Genomic DNA, 11801 nt, shown 5'->3' with positions numbered 1-11801 from the left:
AAATAAGCAAAGAGAAAAGAAATATGGTTAATTAAGGAGTGGTGAGAACCTTACAAAAATAGCTGTGTCAGAAATCGGATTAAGCAACGAGTCCTTGAAAAATAAGAACACATGCAGATGAAATCGCCGAATGGTGAGTCTTTGGTAGAGCAATTAAGAGAATGGGTTAATTAAATTACAGAGTCATTTAAAGTCACTTGGAAAGCACGTGGTATAGCTGGCCACTGCCGAAAAAAAGAAAAAGGAGTGAGAATGAGCGTACTAAACACATGCGTGTGTGTATGTGCGTGCACACCCACGAACGTGCACACGCATGCACACATGTCCTTCTCTAGTTCTCTACGAGGTGGGAGATGCCCTTAAACAGTAAGAGTCATTTTTTTTTTTATTATTATACACATTTTCACTTTTCTTACAATTAGAAATCAGTGTATCTTTAATTATTGTGTGGAAGAATTTGAATTTCTTAAAAATAAATTTTTCTGAGGTTAAATTAGTTTCTTTTTTTAATTCATCGTTTCTGTCTACGGCCATGCCACCCTGAACACGCCCGATCCCGTCTCATCTCAGAAGCTAAGCAGAGTTGGGCCTGGTTAGTACTTGGATGGGAGACCACCTAGGAAGACCAGGTGCTGCAGGCGTAACAAATAAAAAAATAAAAGGGATTGTAAGCCGACAAGGTCCTTGCAATCTGTGAGGTCAACCAAAGGTTGCCTCCCCTAAAAAAAAAAAAAATTAAAATTCATCTTTTCATCTTTTTAAGGGAGAATTCATTGACCTCGATATTGAATTTCCTTTCTTTGCATTTATGAAACGGAACATTTTTCTGAGCTTGAACCCCGGCATCTGTTTAATAGGTCACTTACGAGAATATGACATGATTATTAGAGGGTATTTTTTTCCCTTTTATAATGTCGACACATCATATGCGATGACTTTCTGTTAGTGGGAGCAAGGCTGGCAAGGAGGATGAGTGGAAGCATGAGAGACACAGGACGAACTGAGGGCAGACGAAGGGATGAGGGGGCGGGATCCATTACATGTTGAAAACCTGATTCGAGCCAGGTGTTCCCATGTCTTTTTTGATGTGTAGTGTAGCTCCATTTGGTATTTATGATTTGAATGTCATCATTCCCATGTCACAGATCAGTAAAACGATTTCAGAGATGTAAGTCCATCATTACAGACAGTAAAAATGAAAGTCAAAATTCAAAATCAGATATGCCACTTTGAATTCACACTGTCATCTTGCTTTTAACAAAATTAAACGAACCTTTGCTTTATTGTGGACATTTTCCCCCTACAGTAAAAATATATTATTAATCAGACTAGCAATAGGAATAATCTATAAAGATTCCACTTTCTCCTGCTACTTCAAAATTTCATGTCCTGATTTGCAAAATGAAATGATTGTAAAGCCTTTTTAAACACTAGGATTTTATGATATATGAATAGAAATTTTGTAGAAAAAAACCCCTGAGTATTATTTTGTGTACCCAGTAAATCTATAGAAAATCCCATGTTTTTTATTTATTTGTTTTGCTTTTTGGCACCCAGGATATAATCAAGAAAATTTATTAAGCAGTAAACATGTTCCAGAATATCTGCCAGTTGCTGGGGACATAAAGATAAAAGACGTCGCCACCGCCTTTCACGTGGTAGGAGTCTATGATGGTGAGAATTATGATGAGGAGGAGAAAAAGGAAGAGCAGGTAGAGAGACAGTGCAATTTCAGGTTGTCATGGGAGCTCAGAGAAGTCGTGACGATAACTACCTCCAACCACCTTCGGCTTGCCCTCAAAATTAAATATTTCAAACATTTAAGGATTTCATCCTAGTAAGTCTTTTGAACTCCAGTGTGTGTTTTACGCTTGCAATGCATCTCGGCTCAGACTGGCCACATCTCACGTGCTCAGTGGCCACATGTGTCCGCCAGATGGGACAGCCCTGCCCTAGGAGTCTGGAATTGTATTCTTCATAGAGCGATAGAGCCGTTCTGATGAAGATCTCATTGTTTTTCCATAGTGATAAACAAAACTATGTCACTTTCCCACTTATTTCTTGAATTAAGAATTAAAATTTTCTCCTGCTTTAATAACAGCCGGGTGAGCATTACTGAGAATATATTTCCAAACTCACGCGTGAACAGCGAGAGACTATTCTGGTGAAAAGTTCATGAAAGCCTAGGTGTAGGAGTCACCAATATATCTAACCGGTTGCCTTTGAATCCTATTCCAACAGATGCAGTGGTGAGGAAATTTGATAAGCTGTCAATGGAGCAAATCAAAAAATATATATATACATATATATAAAGATCGTGCGTGGCGGTCCCCTCTGCTCCCCTCCTTTCTTCGATTGTCAGTAGCGTCTCCGTGTTCCTCGTTGTTCCCCTGGAATTTCCATCTGCTCGTGCTTGGCCCCCTGCTGGGTCCGCGGTCTGCTTATTACGGAGTGCTAGTGACATTAAGGTGACAAGATCAGTGATCGTGCCACAGATTAAAGAGCTGCAGCGGCATCGCCAGCAAGTATTCCTGCCAAGCTTTGTTGTTTAAAGTGAATTAGCATCCCGTGGGCAGTAGGAAAGCTGCAGAGGTTCCCACGGGCCGTTCATCAGTGGAGACTTACCGGCCGGCCTGGATCTGACACTGATAACCCTGTGTGACCTTGGCCGAATCACTTAGCCTGTCTGAACTTGGGTGGTAAAAAGCTGCTGAACTGTGTTAGTAGGAGCTCTTATCTTAGAAGCCCGATGTTCAAAAGGAATCCTCCGAAGCCTGACAATTCTTTCATTTCATGGCGAGGCCTAGGAACAGGGTTCCATCGAGAGGAAGAGGGGGATCAGCAGCAGCCCGAGCCCCACGGAGAGACCTGGAGCCAAGGTCAGTGGAGCCACATCCAACGCAGGGTCTTCCCACTGACCGCTGCATCATCCAGTCCCTTCATTTAACAAACGTTATGAATTATTTTCAGCTCTGGGGATATAATATGCAGAAGAGATAAAGTTTTTGTTCTCATGGAAAGCAAACAGAAACTAAAGAAATAGATCTAATATACTATACAGTCAGGGGTAATAGGTACTATGGAGGAAAATCAAGCTAGATGCAACAGTGATGGACAACATATGAATGATGTGTGAGAAGGAACCGTGACACGTCTGAGGCAGAGCATTCGAAGAACGGACAGGACAGCGCAGACGCCCTGGCAGGAAAGAAGGTTTCTGAGGAAGAACCAGAGGCTGCCGTGGCTGGAGCGGAATGTGCGGGTGTGTGTGGGGTGGTGTGGGGTGTGTGGCCGGGGTGGGGTGAGGGGGAAGGGAGGTGCCGGGAAATAAGAAAGTGAAAGCAAGCAGTGGATCTCAACTCCATCAGCCTCGGACAGATCACTCTACATTTTAAACATATTTTTGCCAAATCTTGTATGTTATGCCTAGTGGACTGAGATTTTGTCAGGATAGCATGAAATACTATATGTGAAAGCACACTGCACCCTAAAAGAATAAGAAATTTTCTAAAGGGTAAGAAGTCAGCTGAACATGCCTCCTGGATGCAGTTCCTTGTTTTCCCAGTGAAGTGGCCCACGAGCGACTCTTCTACGACCATCACTTAAAATCGTTAAAACACATTCGAGCGTCGTGAATATTTTCTGAATTCACCCAGATATCTACCCTTAATTCTTAGATGAGATGATGCGCACGAAGCTTTTAGAGGAGCAGCAGGCACATGGATTCCAGCCAGTGTTGTTATGTTTCCCATCACCCTGGTAAGCCGGTCATAAGAACACATGGCATTTGCAAGATCCTTGCTTTGGATAGCTGTCCCCAAAGAGATGAGTGGAGACCGGACTAAATGTCTTTGTATTTTTTTCTCCTAGGTGACGTTTGACAGGAAGGAAATAGATATTTATAAATCTGTTATGATTATATTTCCAATGAAGGATGTGAACTTAAGAAAGTAGTTTCTGTGATGCCTCAATATTTCTCAATGAATTTGAGCAAATCTGGTTCTTAAATTGATAGTGAAAAGTGAACAAAGCCTACGGGAGGGGGGCTGGCTCGTGGACACACGTACGTGTAGCTGTCACAAGCGTAGTTTGTTTTTGACATAAGAATAAATTTATGTTTCTTACAGCAACATTATCTTCCAAAAATGGAAATATCATCCCACTGATGTCTCAATTTTCACCATCAGCGTGCATTTTTGATGTATTTGAAAGTAGATTTTATGCATAGAAAGAAAATTGAAAGGTTGCTTTGGCTTTAAAAATGAATATTTAATGCATTAATATTGCAAAATCAAAATTCTATTCTTCTGGTGCTTTTGAATTTAATTAACAATTTATCTTATTTTCTATTTATAAATCCAAGAAAATATTAGCAAAACTTTTAGGTCAGCCTTTACGATTTAATTAAAATCCATTACATGTTTTTAAACTTTATAATGTTCATTTTCATTTTTCAGTACGTCGATTCTCTAATAAGCTAAACTTCCCAAGCACTTAACCAATTTCCATAAACCTAATAAATCAAATCGTAAGATGCTCTAATACTTTTCACAGATGTAGTGAGATTTTCTTAGACAATTCAACTTAGAATGACAAGCAAAATCAAATTTTCAATTCCACATTTTAAACTGGAATCTGTTTCATACTCAAATTATACTTCAATATGCCAAATTCTCCTGTTATAAGTGATTAAAATGTCAAATAAGCTCAGATTATTTCCAAACTTAACATGAAAATATTAACACCATGAGTTATAATTCCCTTCATCATGTTCAGAATTAAGTCTGTCATTTCCTGTGGTTAAACTACTCACTCAGGCATGAGTTCACTTGTACTCGGTGCCTACTGTGTGCCAGATACCATTTAAGATGCTGGGTCTAAAACCGAAGGGAAAAAAGAAAAAAAAAAATGATGCCTACCCGCCAACCTCAGGAAACCTAAGTGCGGGGGTGCGCAAGGGCAGAGAAAATACCAGAACCGAGTAATTAAAGCCTGCGGTATCTCAGGAGATTACCAGAAGAAAAGGACCTCAGATAGGGAGTTCCTGAGTTACCAGGGTAACACTTTTAAGCAGCGCAGTCAGGCAGAAGCTCCTGGAAAACAGAACAATTGAGGAAGCGCCAGAGGGAGTAAAGAAGTGTGTGTTTTAGAATCTGGAGCAGGAGCAACCTAGGGAGAGGGAAGGCCAGAGTCAGAGACACCGAGGAGGGAGTGTGGGGGCATGCCGGAGGGACTGCCAGAGGCCACCGTGGCTGGAGCAGGTGCAGGCCAGACAAAGGAGGGAGGAGCAGAGCGGGGAGTGGGGCCGCCACGCCCTGCGGGCCCTCTGGGCCATCAGTTCTGAATGAGAAGGAAGCTCAGGGCAGAGCTTTGAGAGTGGGAGGGTCTTGATGTGGCCTGATGTGACATAACCTTTAGCTGGATGACTCTGGCTGGCAGCCTGAGATGAGATTGTGTATGCGTGCGCTGGGGTTGTACAGGGGCAAAAGCTGGGTGGCAGGGGACCGCTAGGTATTCCAGGCGAGTGGCAGCGAAGGGCTGACTAGGATGGACACAGCAGAGGTGGTGAGACGTGGTTGGGTTCCGGGTATGTTACCCAGGAGACCCAGAGAATTTGCTGAGAGAAGGGAGAGAGAGATGCAACCTCACGGCCTGTGTCCTGAGCCGCGGGCGGCATGAGACGGGAAGGCGATGGGAGAAAGGAAAGGGAGCAGCACACGCTTGGGGCATGCGAAGCCCAGGACCCGCGGTGAACACCAAGTCGGGGCGAGACTTATGAGCGTGTGCAGACAGCTGTGGTGAGCAGATTCGGGATCACCTATCACCAAGCAAGTTGGGATTACATATTAACCAATGATCTTCATGGGACCGTGAGACTTAGAGCTTCAGATAGGAGCTCTTCAGATTTTTTCTCAGGCTCTTTGAACAAGGTGCATGGAGAAGGTCTCTAAGGCCATGTCCTCCTCATGAGATGTTAACCGTCTATGCCCGTGGGTTCACTTCACAGCTAAACTCACAAGAAAGCCAGTGTTTTGGGTACGTTTCTAGACCATTTAAAAAGACACAACTTACCTCTTCATCGTCTGATCCTGTTCTGAAATCTTTTACCTCCTTCTCCTCTGACCAGACCACTGTTCTCGTCGATATTGAAATGGTTTCGATTGGATTTTATTTCAACCTCATTGATCTTTGCAGAGTTAAGGTCCCGCCTCTAAAAAGCATTCCTGAAAAAAATCACCTCCATTGATTTTCTTTTTTTCTTTTATTTTTTTGGGGAGATGTGATTTGGGATATGAACTCTGACCTCTCCAGGCTTCTGCTTGAAGATGCAAACATTGCGGAGAGGGGCAACGCATTCAGATCCATCACACTGTGTTTTCTTGATCTGAGAGAGCCACGGTGGAGAGAAAATCTTTGGACTTTTCAAAACGTTAGCAGTTTAGTTTTGTATGAAGAAGCAGAGTCCACAGACTGACTGTGCCTCCTTAACCGTGGGCCATCGGCCATTCTGAAGGAGGCCAGGTTTTCCGGGCATGAACGGGCACGGTGTCCGGGACTTAGCTGCCCAGTTACTCACCCTCTCCACGGCCACCTGCATTCCCCAGGAGGAAAAGATGCTCTCGGAGGAGTCCGAGCGATGGCATGGAAATCGTTGACGGAAGAAAAGTCCAAACCTGTAGAGAATTTTAACGAGTTTATTTGAGCCAAACTGATGACGATTGCTGGGAAGCAAAATCTCAAAGGACTAAGAAACTGCTCCAGAGAATGGCGGCTTTTGGCAGCTTATTTTATATATCGGCATCAAAGGAGGAGGCGTGAGGAGGGTTCCACGAAGTTCATTGGTGGTAGATTACCGGGCCAAGAGGAAGCAAAGCGGGGAAGTATCTGGGATTGCATAAAAAGGCAAAATGGAGGGACACATATACTTTTACTTTGGCGGGTCCAGGAGAGTTAATAATGAACATCGACAGCACGTGGAGAGGGCTGCGGGGGACAAGGTGACAGTGAGGGGTTCCTGGTCTCTGCTCTGGTGCAGAGGGTTGTGCCCTGAGGGGTCTGGAGAAGGGATTACTCCAACATTCCAAGGGCTTGCGACCTTAGGTGCAAAAAGGCAAAAGCTGGGCTACCTTAAGGTCAAGGTTGACCTTTGTCAAGGAAGCTACGGGCCCAGGATGTGACTGACTACCTGCCGTGACCTGCTTTTCGTTAGGGATTTTTATGTTCAGACCATCCTATGTGGTCAGCTTCGGTCTGTGAATTTGTGGGGCCCTCCACGCTGGCCTCCTCGGAGCTCGTCAGGGTTGGTGTGTGGCCTCTTTTCCGTCCACAAAATTCATACGTGAAAACGTGTGCATTTTACTTAAAATCACCCCCGCTTCCCAAGTCTTCCATGAGGCCACCTCTCCGTGAGCTTGCTCAGTGAGCGGTGATGGACGAGGGAAGGGTGAATAATGTCGCTGCAGCCGCTGGAACTTGGAATTGAAACCTGAGTCAGGGCAGAAGGAGACTTAGGAACAAGACCGCCACCTAGAATCGCCATCGAACAGCATGAATTCCCCAAGAAAACGTAATCTTATTAAGAAGGGTGAACCTGCATTAAACATCATTCGCATAAAAAGGCAGAAACAGTTTCGACTAAAGTGCCTTCTGAAAACAAATCTAGTAAAAAATGCCGCACGACGAACTTCAGCTGAAATCAGCACGTTGTCAACCATTTGGGAAACTATCGAGGTGATAGCGGAAATTTTTCTGAGGATTCCAAATAATCAAAGATTTGCTGTGGAATAATATATTATTAAGTAAATCTAAAAGGAAACTTTAAGTCCATTTTCTTTAAGTGGAAACAGGTCCAGAAAGGTCGAGTGATTTTTCCGGTATCACACAGCATGTTAATGTCAGGACCTCCATTAAAAATAAATACAACAAAAAACGTCCAGGGTGGAGTTTTATTCCATCGCATTTTGAGTAAAGATTTAACTTTCTATTCTTTTTTTTTTTTTAACTACACCCTGAATATGCTGATTCTTGAAAAGTCACTGAAAATGAGATTTACCGTGTTTCCTTAATTACTTCATAAAACGCTTTGTTTTCATTTGTTCGTGATCATCTGGATGTAGATTAATCCTTCAAGGACCACATGACCTGAAGACAGTTTTGGGCTTGGCTCTTTCTGTCACATCTTTGGTGTTTTCTAATTGACCAGATTGCTTTATTATCATTTTTCTTAAGGCCTAGTTTTAGAAAGCATTCAGTGTGCAGCCCGGTGCATGTCCGCATTAAGTCAGTCTGTCTTCTTATTGGCTGGCTTTCCTGTGTTGGCTCCAATTTCTTTTCTCAATTGAAGATCTTGAAAACTGTATTTCTTTTCAGGATGCAGTATGTGTCTTAATGGGTATGTAATTGTGTTTCGTTTACATTCTCACTCTTTTATTCTTAGTGTAAACTTTTGTAAACTACAGATAAATTTAGATATTCGCAAAGTAAGAAAAATGGAAGAAGTTATGTAGTAATATACAGAGTTCTTTTGTTTAATTTCTGCATTGGGTTTTTTTTTTTTTTTTAATGTAGATATCTTGTTTGCCAGTGAAATATAAACCTAACATTTTTATATAAACCTAACATTTTACTATAAACCTAACATTTTTTCAAACATCATTTTTTATTGTTTTTTTTTTTTTTATTTTGGAAGTTTAGGAGACATCTTTATAGAACATTTTCATGTTCAGTCTTACAATTACCTAACGTAATAAACATCGTTAGTATAAGCAAGGAGTCCAAGCAACAACACTAAGTGACAGTATTGAAGACATTTCTCATTTCCTCATTTCTTCCTCCAAAATATGGTTCTGAATGTGCACTGGTGGCACATGTGTCTCAAGTCTTTATGAAGACTGTAATTATGATTAAGAATCTACAGAGAAAACTTTTTTTTTTTTAGTGGATATTATCTAACTTGGTAAGACAGATTTTTTTTCTCATTTAAAATATTTGTGATATAAATATTCTAAAACTATATCAAATAGTTTTGAGTATTTTTAATAAAATATACTGCACATCACTGTAACCTGTTCACGACACCTTAAGATCACCATCATAAACGGTAATTATCAAATGATTCTGTCTAGCACATGTCATCTGTGTTTTCTGACATTTAAGCTCTAGATGAGACCAGCTGAAACTTAAGGCTGTCTCTCGTGTGAGATTTTATGTTTTAACAGAAGTTTATGTAGATTCAGAGCTTCAGCTTCCTCCTGCTGGATTGTCATTCCCTGTGATTGTCCCTTCCCTAGGCATTCCACCTCATTCTTACTGTCATAAATTGGGAGGATGGGGGTGGGGAAAGACCCAGCGTTGAGTTGGGGTTGAGTGGAGTACAGGAGTGAACTGGATTCTCAGAGTAATACGTCAGTCTTTTGTATTAGCTCGTGGGTGGCAGAAGGATAAAGGTCTCTGAGTCACTTCCAGCACGTCGACACTTACTAGAGCAGAGAAGAATTCTTTTATTTTGTGCCTTTCCTGTGGTAGCATTCATGGATTCTAGCATTTTCTGCTTTAGCAAAGAAAACCTTACTCTATTTTATTTTTCTTATCTAGAGAGTCTTTTTCTATGCTAATCTGATTTCTAGATTTTATGATACAGAATTTAGTTTGGAGAGACAAAGGCAAGACCAGATATCTTATTTTATTGTATTTTGTTTATTTTTTAATTTTTTTAAGCGAGGCAACCCTTGGTTGACCTCACAGATTGCAAGGATCTTGTCAGCTTACAATCCCTTATTTTTTAATTTATTTTTTACACCTACAGCACCTGGTCTTTCCTAGGTGGTCTCTCATCCAAGTACTAACCAGGCCCGACCCTGCTTAGCTTCCAAGATCAGAAGGGATCGGGCTCGTTCAGGGTAGCATGGCCATAGACCCAGATACCTTATTTTAATTGTTGTTTGTGTATCCACGTGCTTTGTCTTTCTTTCCTGTGAGTGCAGACGCCCATCTGTTTTGTTCATTTTGCTATTCTCTGTGCCTAGAATGGTGCCCAGCACATGGAAAGCATTTAATAATGAATAAGTGTTTTTTCAACTCTATTCATATAAAGCAATTACATTTATGTTGTTTCCTAACCATGAATATGGGGAAAACCCATTTGTCCAGAGAAGTGAAATAAGATGACGGGAACTATGATGTATTTTATGCCCCTTAAATTTCAGGCACCATGTTAGACGTATTTATCAATAATGTGTAATTTGATTTTCGTAACTGTTCAATAGAGTGATCACATTTAGAAATAAAAAAAAACAAAAACAAAAAAAACCCACTAGCTTACCCATTTTGGATAAGTACTCCAAAGCCTCATAGATTATAAATGACAGAGTAGAGTCAGAATACAAAATCATTTTTTTCTGATTGGTAAAGGTTTTTCATACTGATGTTACAATTTGCTCACCATAACAACCCTACGACAGCGTATATCAGTTTGCTGTCAAAGGACCTGAGACGGGGAAGGAGAAATAAAATCTCCAGGGTCACATAGCTAGAACGTACTTGAACACTGACTCCTGATAAAGATCTTTAATGAGAGGTTGGAGCCTTGTACCTCAGATTGTGGCAAAGCATTAGCATTACAACATCTGGTGGCTTACTGGAAGTGGCAGTTCGAGGCCCCACTCTTGGAAGACTGGGGACTTTTCCTAGTCATTTGTCTCTCAAGAGCCAAATGAGGTATCTGAACGGTACGGATCCAGTGGAAGATGACAAGCAACACAGGTCATATGCGACAAGAATCCCAATTTAACGCATCTGCCCGAAACCTGTTCTCTGCAATCCGTTCTAAGTTCCTTTAGAACTTTATTAATCTAAACTTCATAGGCTCAGTGAAGAGACTCGACACATTAGAATTTAAGGTCTGGAAAATCCTGGCGTATAGTTTCAGGACAAGATAATTTATCACAGAAATTATAAGTTTCCTTCATTTCTTCTCCGTCTACAGTGAGATAAAAGGCTAATGAAAGATGCTCCTTGCACTCTATTAATAGATGCTAATTAAAGTCTTGCTTTGGACAAAGGGAAACAACTGAAGGCAAAACAATAGAACCTCACAGATGGCTCCTGGAATAAGCAAGGTGGACTTGACAGGCCTTGGCGATTAAGACACAACACTATGGAACTTTTAGCAGCCGAAGCTGTTCTGTTTCTCACGTAGACACAGTATGAAAGTAATTATTCATATGTAAATTGCGTGACTTTTTGCTCTATCCTAAAAAATAATGGCATTATTCACTATAAACACAAATTCTAACAAATAAATCCAACCGAACATTATTCTGTAGGTTCTTTATTTTCTTCTTTCTCTCTCTTTTTTTACTTTTCCGTTTTCTGTTTGCAATGGCACTCTTAGATGTAACTTTGGGAATAAAAAAGCCTGTAACATCTGGAACTGCTTAAAATCAATTTCTTTTCTCTTTTATTTTTCTGTTCCATAACTAAAAATGGGCTTTCCAATTTGCATCATGCTTTTTTTTCCCCCCCTCTTTTCCCTTCATAAAATAAATAAATAAATGCCATCTGGTCTGACGGCTCCATTGCCAATTATCAGCCCGCGGCAATCCAGATCTGCCAGATAGTCAACGCAGAAAATATGGTTTCAAGAAGGAATGCTCAGAGAGCCCTAGCTGTGTCGTGTGGTTCGGCTTCCTGCCAAGTCACCGGCCATTGCAAATACTGTCTTATCTCCCAGGGCCTGGCAAGGAATCCTTGCAATCTGCATTATGGTATTTTAGCACCTTGACTTATCTTAATGAAGATGT

The 11801-nt window shown here is 41.2% G+C and overlaps 2 pseudogenes; one reads left to right on the top strand and one right to left on the bottom strand.

Moving 5' to 3' along the window:
* The first annotated feature begins 522 nt into the window (after window positions 1–522).
* On the top strand, window positions 523–641 carry LOC120588886 (uncharacterized; annotated as a pseudogene).
* A 9155-nt stretch (window positions 642–9796) lies between these two features.
* On the bottom strand, window positions 9797–9916 carry LOC120588893 (uncharacterized; annotated as a pseudogene).
* Between the last annotated feature and the right edge of the window lie 1885 nt (window positions 9917–11801).

Source organism: Pteropus medius, unplaced genomic scaffold (assembly GCF_902729225.1).
Source record: "Pteropus medius unplaced genomic scaffold, Ma_sr-lr_union100, whole genome shotgun sequence".
Lineage (NCBI taxonomy): Eukaryota > Metazoa > Chordata > Mammalia > Chiroptera > Pteropodidae > Pteropus > Pteropus medius.
Note: the sequence above shows the minus strand (reverse complement) of the source record. Positions and strands in the feature narration are given on the sequence as shown.